The sequence below is a fragment of the Python bivittatus genome, unplaced genomic scaffold, assembly GCF_059951505.1.
Source record: "Python bivittatus isolate LINGU-HERP-01145 unplaced genomic scaffold, Pbiv_v1 ctg000190_np1212, whole genome shotgun sequence".
Taxonomy (NCBI): domain Eukaryota; kingdom Metazoa; phylum Chordata; class Lepidosauria; order Squamata; family Pythonidae; genus Python; species Python bivittatus.
The window spans coordinates 13945909-13954840 of record NW_028277042.1 but is presented as its reverse complement, the minus strand read 5'-3'; positions in this window follow the sequence as shown (position 1 = coordinate 13954840).

The window sequence follows — 8932 nt, the reverse complement described above, 5'->3', positions numbered from 1 at the left end:
TTGAGGCCTTAACAAGTCTCTGTCCTTTTAAAATTGGCTAATAGAAAAAAGTGAGCTTTTTTTTTTTTGTAATCATAGAGTAAGAGATAATTTTGCAATCATACTTATATTTGCTGCAAAGGAAATCAGAAGCTTCTTCTATTTCTTTTTATTCTTTCTGCATTTTTCTTTTTCTTTTTTTTCTCTCTGTTTTCTTTATTCTGTATTCATTTGTGCTAGTTTTTATGTTCCTTTTAAAACTTTTAATAAAAATGTATATATTTTTTAAAAATCTCTGTCCTTTTCAGTATCTTGATCAGTTCTTCTGACTCACCAACCCTTTGCCTCAAAGCCTATGGTTATGCAATGAGATGGCATTCTGACATTCTACCCAGAAACCATATGAACCCAAGTTATTGTTTGATACAGGTGTGGGTGTAATCAGCTTAGCTCCTAAACATATACCAAAGCTGGTGAATAAATATTCAATATTTCATGGAGGCAAAAAATATTAGATCTGTGTGAAATGATTGATCCATTAGCTTGATTGGGATCAATGATCCGTTTTGACCTGGAAAATTGAGCGTCTCCACTGTGCCATCTCAAAGTGTCAAAGTGGGCTGATTTGACTTGACTCCATTGGCCACCAAAGCTGGTGGAAAGGCCGTTAAATAGTGCAGTTCAGATCTAAGGGAAAAGGCTGCTCTAAGCCACCTTTTTGAAGGACTGCAGCTTGATACAAAGCACCAATGAATTAAAGTCTTTTCAAAGCTCAGCATCATGATAAAAATAGTTTTCTCCAGATCTGTCTTCCATTGTGATTTAATCCAGAGAAAAATGTTAGGAAGGCAGAAAAATTACTTACCCATTTTTATACTGGGTGGTCACTTACACATAACCAAAACACAGTACACCATGTATTACCAAAGATTTGCATAAAAAGTACATCTGACAAATTATATGTAATAGTAGTAGAAAGCTTCATTACAGTCATGGACCAACTGAAATATAAAAAAGGAATTCTGAGACAGTAAATAAAAATTACAGGAAAAATTAATAATGATCAAGCTAAGGTGGTCAAAGTGTGGCATATTTTACAAATATCAAAACAAAAGTTAGCCATGTTCATAGAAATAAAATCACGTTGATCAGACAATAACAACTGAAAATAAAATGGATCCAGGTGGCCTTGAAAACTGACTAGATGGGAAGTTATAAGCTGCAACTGCGGATCTTTATATAAGGGTATATAAAAAGTGTGTTCATGTTTCAGAAACATCTTCACCACAGGGACAAAGTCTTTGTTGAATGGGATACTCCATGTATTTATCTCAAAACAGCTGTTGAAAGGGCATTAAATCTTGCTAGGGTTAGGGAACTTTGAATTTGGGAACTGTTATTTGGCTTAAATATCTGGCTGACTTGAAAAAAGGTGTTCTATCCAAGAACACACCTTTGGGTATGGCAGCGAGGTTTGACTGGGTTTTCAAAAGCTTGGCACGCTGTTGAAGAACTCCCACTATGCACTCATATCCCATCATCAGAACTGCAATGGGTGAGAAGCGAAAATAGCATTTCAGTTTCTCATGCAATGTCCTATTCGGAGATAAAACAAAGTCATCAACAGTCTGCATGCAACTCAGAAAGAATGAATGCAATTTGAACTGGAAATGCAGTGTATTTTCTCATCATAGTGGGATGACTGTGACAAAATAATCTGGGTGCCAGTTCAGAAACCATCCAAATGTTAACCACTGATTCTTTTTCTTTCTGAAGTTTTTTTTTAATCTTTAAATTGGAGTTGGGCTGAATAGTCCTTCATCTTGAGGTTACCTTCCTATTAAGAATTAATCACTGGCAGCTCCAGAAATAGAGGACTGTCCTTTGAAAAATAGGACATATGTACTACTCCATTTCCACCCCACTCTGCAGGACTCCTGCTATGAAGCTGAACTGCAATTAAGAGATGTGCCTTGGTATTCATCTCTCCACTTACTCTCATTGCTGGATTTCAAACTATATCCTAAGAAGCTTTTCATTGCTACTGGAAGTTGAGTCTCAGTTCCTAACCCAAATGGAGGAACTGGAAAGAATGTGCTATGTACTGTCATTGAAATTGTGGTGGCACTCACTTGCAGAATATGAGCACTACATTGTAATGCTGCTTTTTGAACTCCTGAGAGCCAGTTTCTTCTTACTGAAATGTTCAGGGTGTTTGGCAGGAGAGGCCTGAAAAACCTACTTCAGGATTCTAGATTGCCTGTTCTGGAAATCTAAGCTTGATCAGGATCAATGATTTACTCAACACAGCAAGCTTCATCTCCAAAGTGGATTTAGACCCGTTTCCAATGTCTAAAGACACCGGATAGTTTTATTTTCTCAGCTACTTTGCTAAAAACATTTGCGACATTAAGTTTCCCCTTTATCCTTCAAGAAAAAGACGAATGGGCTGCATGAAGACTTTCTTTTCTTGAATGTTCCTCTCTAGTTTGTTCTTCAATATGTCCCATGAAGATAGCTATCTCAAGCACAATATATTGCAACGAGGTAGTAAAGGATGCAAACATGCATTTTTTAAAAAATAATAACAATAAGCAAAGAAGAAAGCTGTGCTCTGTTGGAGAATCTCATCCTCGACATATTTTGCCCAGAGCTGTATAAAGAGGAGCATTATCCCCCCTTAGGAGTTCTCTGTCTAAAAAGTAGGGTGAAGAACTTGGAGGTGAGAACTTTTTGCTTTAGTTAATTATTCAAACTCTTAGCTCTCCATCTACATTTGAAGGGAATGGAGAATCTGGGAGCTGGAATTTATTTGTTTAGTTTACAGTATTTGGGTGCTGTTTGCATTGCTCACAACCATTAAGATATCAAATGACAAATTCAATCATTTCTGTACTAATTTCCCTGTTTCCTTTGCATTAAACATTACAATTTGGTACCAACTGGGAATGGGGGCAGTCTCTGGGATTGCTGCTGTTCAGTCTGCTTGTCTGGGAGTCTGACCGTGGTTAAAATGAAACATGGTTTAGTTAAATACACAAAGGCAAATGTATCACTATCATTATCAGATCTTTCAGTAACTATTTCTGCTTTACTTTCCCCGAGCGGGCATATAATGCAGTCCAAAACAAAGACATAACCTTGTTATGCAGACATATGCAGTAGATGATGGAAAACCAGTTCACTTTAAAACATGCATTTATTTTATCTTTGGGGGTAGGGTAATATTAATTAGCTTGCAATCTTTACAAGTTAAAGTTCAAATTGTGCTTGAATTTCATTACTTTGAATCTTAGCAGTGAAGGTCATTGTCTGGGAAATTATAGGCTTTAAGCCATTTCAACACACATACACACCAGAATGAAGGCAATGAAGAAATGTAAAGTACTGGGTAATAATGCAGAAGAGTCAAATGTCACCCAAAAACATTTAAAGAAAAGGAGCTGTAGTGACTTTCTCCACTTTGGCTGATGAAAAAGTGCCTGACTCTTGCCCCGTCGGAAGCCCTCAGAAATGGCTAGAACGTAAAAAAAAAGAAAAAAGAAAAAAGGGAAAAAATTGCATCAATTATCTCATTAGATTAGATTTCCAAATGGGCAAATACCATCCCTTCCGAGATAAATAGATGTTTAAATGAAATCCCTCATTAAGAAGTCTGCTGCTACTTTTACTTCCTTCTCCAGAAACAGTGATTAATACAGTACCTGTTGATGGTAATGAATGATTTATAACGGACTGCTTTCACCTTTCTCTCTTAACACTAAAGCTGTGCTCCAAAGTCTACTAGAAAAGAAGATACATTTGGGAAGAGAAATTCTCCATCCATTTCTCAGGTGGCCAGCTCACATTTTCTGTCCTCTTCCTCCTTCTTGTCCAAATGACAATAGCAGCAACATAGGGATCTGTCGGAGGATCCAAATCTACAAACTGCCAGTGTGGCATGGTGTTCAACACTCCTTCCTTTTTGTTTGCACAAGCAAAAGTGGTGGGACTTTGAATGTGACACTACGCCCACCGTCTTCAAGACTGTGACTCTCCCCGCGCCCCCATGGACACCCTTAAGCAGTCCCATCCATGGGTAAAGAGGGAAGAGACAATACATTTTCCAGTTTCAAAAATGCACAGATGAGGAGAACATGCCTCCAGAACTGCATTATCCTTGATAAATCAGCTAGCAAAAAACCCCAAAATGAAACTAAACAAAAACCAAGCATATCTTTGGAGAAATTTGCTAAAATGCCTTTGAATTCATAAACATGCCTATGAACTCATGCCTTTCATTTTAACTCATGATTTATTTGGAATGAAATGCATTTAATCAGAAAAATGAGAAATTCACTGAAATTGAACATTTGGTTCTCTCATCCCTAGTCCAGAAGGAGCACATCAAATGTTCCCCTTAGTAGAAATGAAACAACCAAACACTGATTTTTTTAAGTTAGTGCCTCTATTATCTGGTATCTGAAAGGTAAGTGCTTTGAAAGTCTTTGACTATGCTTTGTGGACCTTTCCTCATGTCCTAACAACATTTATTTCTGTATGCTTTCAAAGCATCAACCTAATACTTTAAGAAACATACATTATGAGAGTGTATAGCATTAAAGCTTGAAAGTCCATCTAAACAATACCATTAAGACAATTGGGAGGGTTCTTTTTCCATCTCTACAAAGTTTGAAATGCACAAGATAATTTTGCTTTCAAGCTGCCTTGTTTAGATAGGATGATGGCATTATACACACACATACTGACCACTGGAATTGGAACAAGCCATTGGAATTGCACAATATAAGGTGCCTTATATAGGGTCTAAACGGAGTTGAAAAAGAATAAAATCCTCTATCCATATGTGTACAGTAGACAAAGACCTTTCTGCTCAGTTTTCTGCTCAGAATAATCTTTGGCCAAGAACTGAAAAAAGGCATCATGCATGGCATCAGGCAGAATGATTTCTTCCCAACACCTATTATATTTGGTCATTCTTTTAATCAATCTCTTTCACTCTGTTGTGATTTTTGGGAAAAAGATATGGCATGGAGGAGTTGTAGCACTTTTTGTTCAAGAAGTATCAAATGGAGGAACCGGTTGAATTCTCTTGACATTGCCGGAAATCACAGTCTTTAGCACAACTGTGAGCTATGGATAGTTTCTCCCACTTTTTTAAGTCAACTTCAGAAATTCCACACTGGATTGCAGTGTGTTGGCAATGGGCTGGACTGGTGCTCAGTCCAGACTATGGTCACCACAAGATCTGATTGGTCATTGGCTCCAGTGCCAGTCCTTTTCCTTTTAGGAATGTTTCCCTTCTTGCTAATCTGCATATCTTTCCTTTGCTTTCACTGATGTTCACATACATGAATATCTTCACCTCCCCTTCCTAAAGATCACCTTTGACACTAATTCAGACTCTTTATTTTTTTTTTCTTCCCTCTTATGGCACCATCGTTGCTCTGATGCTATAATAATCAAAGAAACAATGAACAGGCTGTTCTTTGATTCCTACCTTCCTCTGAAGTCCAGGGCAATTTCCTTTGTTCCATAGTTCAGTTTCGTAGAAACCAAGTAATATTCCTAAGCTGCACATTAAAGATATTACAGACATAAAGAGAAGGGAAGGGAAACTTTGCGGTACTATGGTTAGGAGGTGGGAAAGCAAAAAGAGCATGCCTCACACAGCCTGGGTGGAAATTGAAAGGGTGCCTGCTGGGACACGGAAGGATTGAATGGACCATGACCTTCGAGGGTTGTGGACAGTTCATTGACAGCCACAAGATCATTTAAAAACAAACAAAACAAAAAGCTGCCAACCAACAGAGATATAACTGCCTCGCATTTTAGGAGGAAAAGGTTGCACAGGGCAGTGGCCAGCTGCTGGAGCAGTGGGGGCATGCCAGGTACTATAGCCAAGCACAGCTGGGAGTGCTACTAGAATGGAACCAAGCACTAGAGATCATCCACTCTAAAGAGAGCTCAGGACATAAAACAGCAATTTTGAATCAAAGCTGGAAGACACAGCATGGGTGCATTTGCAATGGGCTGGGAACAGCCCAACGCTAACTATTTCTGCACTCAGAAAGTGATGTGTGGCCCACCCTGACGATGGGCCAATCAGAAAATGTGGGTCTGCCCTTAGAGTGGCTGTTTGCCTACTTTACAGAGTACAGTCCTCAGTTTGAAGAACATAAGACTGGGCAGAGAGTATGCGATCTGGAGAAGTAACATTTTAAAAGGGAAAGTCATGATTACCACCTTCAAATGTCTGAAGGGCTTTTAACATAGAAGGGGAAACAGACTAGGACTGATCAATTGAAATTGAAAAGGACCACACATTAGGGAAACTTTGAAATAGCAAGAGTAGGTGAACAGCTGAACAGGGTACTTCAGGAGCTCAAAACAACTGAACCTCAAAAGTGCCCTGCTAAATGAAACCAAAGCCCATTTTGTATCGTAGAGATGACAACCAGATGCATCAAGGAAGCTTGCAAACCAGACAAAAGGGTGAGAGCTTTCTTCTACTGTTGCTTCCCAACAGCTAGTATTTAAGCTATGCCACCTGAGATTCAAGAGGTAGCAAATAGCCATGAAGACAGTAACGTTCTCCATGAATTGGTGTATGACTGCCCTTGATAGGTGATCATCGCCATATCGGATAGCAATAAATGCTATGGTTTAATTATGCTGTGTGTGTAGAAGCACTTCCTTTGATTAGTTCTGAATGTCCCACAGGTAGCTTCAATCCATGCTCAAATTCAAGCACTGTGAAAGAGACAAAATTTATCACCATCCACATTGTCCATGTCACTCATAATTGTATATGCTTCTGTTAATTTTTCCCCTTATTTGCTTTTATTCTCAGATAAAAGAAAGAAAAGACTATGCCAAATGACAGCTGTTCCAGCTCTCAAATAATTTTAGTAGGTTTTGTGCATTTTTCCTGATGCTCCCATCCCTGATTGAAGGGCTGTTTAGTCCAAGTTTGGTTTAAAGATAAAATACCATAAGATGGGAGAGTTTGGGTTCAGTCCAAGAAGGCTCTTTTTATATTAAAGTGTGACTGTTTGGGGTCTTTTTATTTCCTTACTAAGAGAATATTCTTTGCTTAGTGTCAGCTTAAATCAACCACAACTCCAACAATGTTGATAAAATCAGTTATTGCAATGACTTGATTTTCAGCTATAGTGTTATCAGATGGTTCTTTCCCAATATCAAATCTTGAAAATGAGGAAAGATAAATAAGCAGGGGGCAGAGGGAAGCATGTAATAATATAGGAAAAAAGGAAGAATGGGAAAGCTTAACATTTTAAATAAAGACTGACCTTTGAAAGAGAGGCTAATACCAATGTTTTGGCAAGAAAGTGCATGGTCTTCCTTGAAAACTTCATCATGCAAATGAGACTGAAATCTTTCAACTTGCTCTGCTTCTAGCTAAGTAATCAAAGATGCTTTGGAGTGTCACATCCAATCAACCAACTTGTGGGTTTTATGCAAAAGTAGTTGCAGCCATGGTTGGATCACTGTCGCATCTAATTAGGGTCTATGGGCCACTACTGCAACAGAACAGAGGAATATTTATTTACTTATCTGAAGAGAATTTCATCCTGCTTTGCCATGCTTGAGGCGGCTCACAGAACATGTGAGTGAAAACTAGAAAGTTTCCCTGAAATGAATGGAAAAGTTAAACACAAATCAAGGCACCCTCAGCAGTCACAACCTCGGATACAGATGGCCCCCAAATACAAACCCTCCAAAAATATTTGGGAGACCAAGTCATCCAAAAGATTTATACAGGCTAGCCTGGGTTTTACAACCCTGCTCCCCACTTCCCAAAGAGAACTGTAAGATTGACCCAAAGTTCATTTGGATTTGCAAAGAATGAATCCCTTAAGATATTCTTTGTTGAGCAGATGATTTCTGCCCCCAGAAACCAGGGGTGGACAACCTATAGACTGCTTGTGACATCCCCATCCCTTTTGTACTTTACATGTACTTTCAGACTTGCAAGATTGATGTCAACCTTGTGAGGCAGTCCAGACAAGAAGCACACCCAGAAGTACTAGCTCTAACTTTAAGGTTACATTAACAGAATCTTACAAGTCTGAAAGTACATCTCTCCCCACCTCATCTATACAGTCCAGGAAACTAGGGAGGGCCCCTTCTGAGACACTTGCCACACCCCCATTTCTTTTGTGGACTCAGCTGCCACTTGTCTGACTGTTGTCCAGTCTGTAGCTCTTCCTCCTATCTCCCAAGGTCATTCCCACATTTTATTTTCATTTATTTATTTATTTATTATTAAATTTGTATGCCGCCCATCTCCCCCCAGTGGGTGACTCTGGGCGGCTCACAGTGAAAATCAGAAACCCCATCAACAATTAAAAATCCCCCATAAATAGTTAAAATAAATAATCCGTTAAAAATCAAATCTAAGCAAACAAACCCTGTACATAAAACTAACAACAATAAAGATGATGGGGGGGGGGGCAAGGTCAATCACCCAACAAACCACCTCCACTGGTGTGAGCCCCCATCTGGCCCCCAGGCCTTCTGACACAGCCAGGATTTCACCCCTTTCCTGAAGGCCATGAGAGTGGGGGCACACCGGACCTCGGGAGGCAGATTGTTCCATAGGGTGGGGGCCACAGCAGAAAAGACCCTCTGCCTAGACCCCACCAGTCGAAATTCCTTGACTGGTGGGGTCTGCAACATGCCCCTTCTGCTGGACTGAGTGGGGAGGGCTGAAGTAAGTGGGGCGAGACAGCTCCTCAGATAATATACCATTACAACTATCTTAGGTTCTTCTTCTCTCCACTTGTTGGAGAGAGAAGAAAAACCTACGAAAAAGGGATCACCTGTTGGGAGGCAGCAGAAGCTTCTGGGAGGAAGAGCAACCTCATGAAATACCTTCTCTAAATACCTTCCATGAGCTCACTATTCCTGTTTGAGCCTCAACATTTTT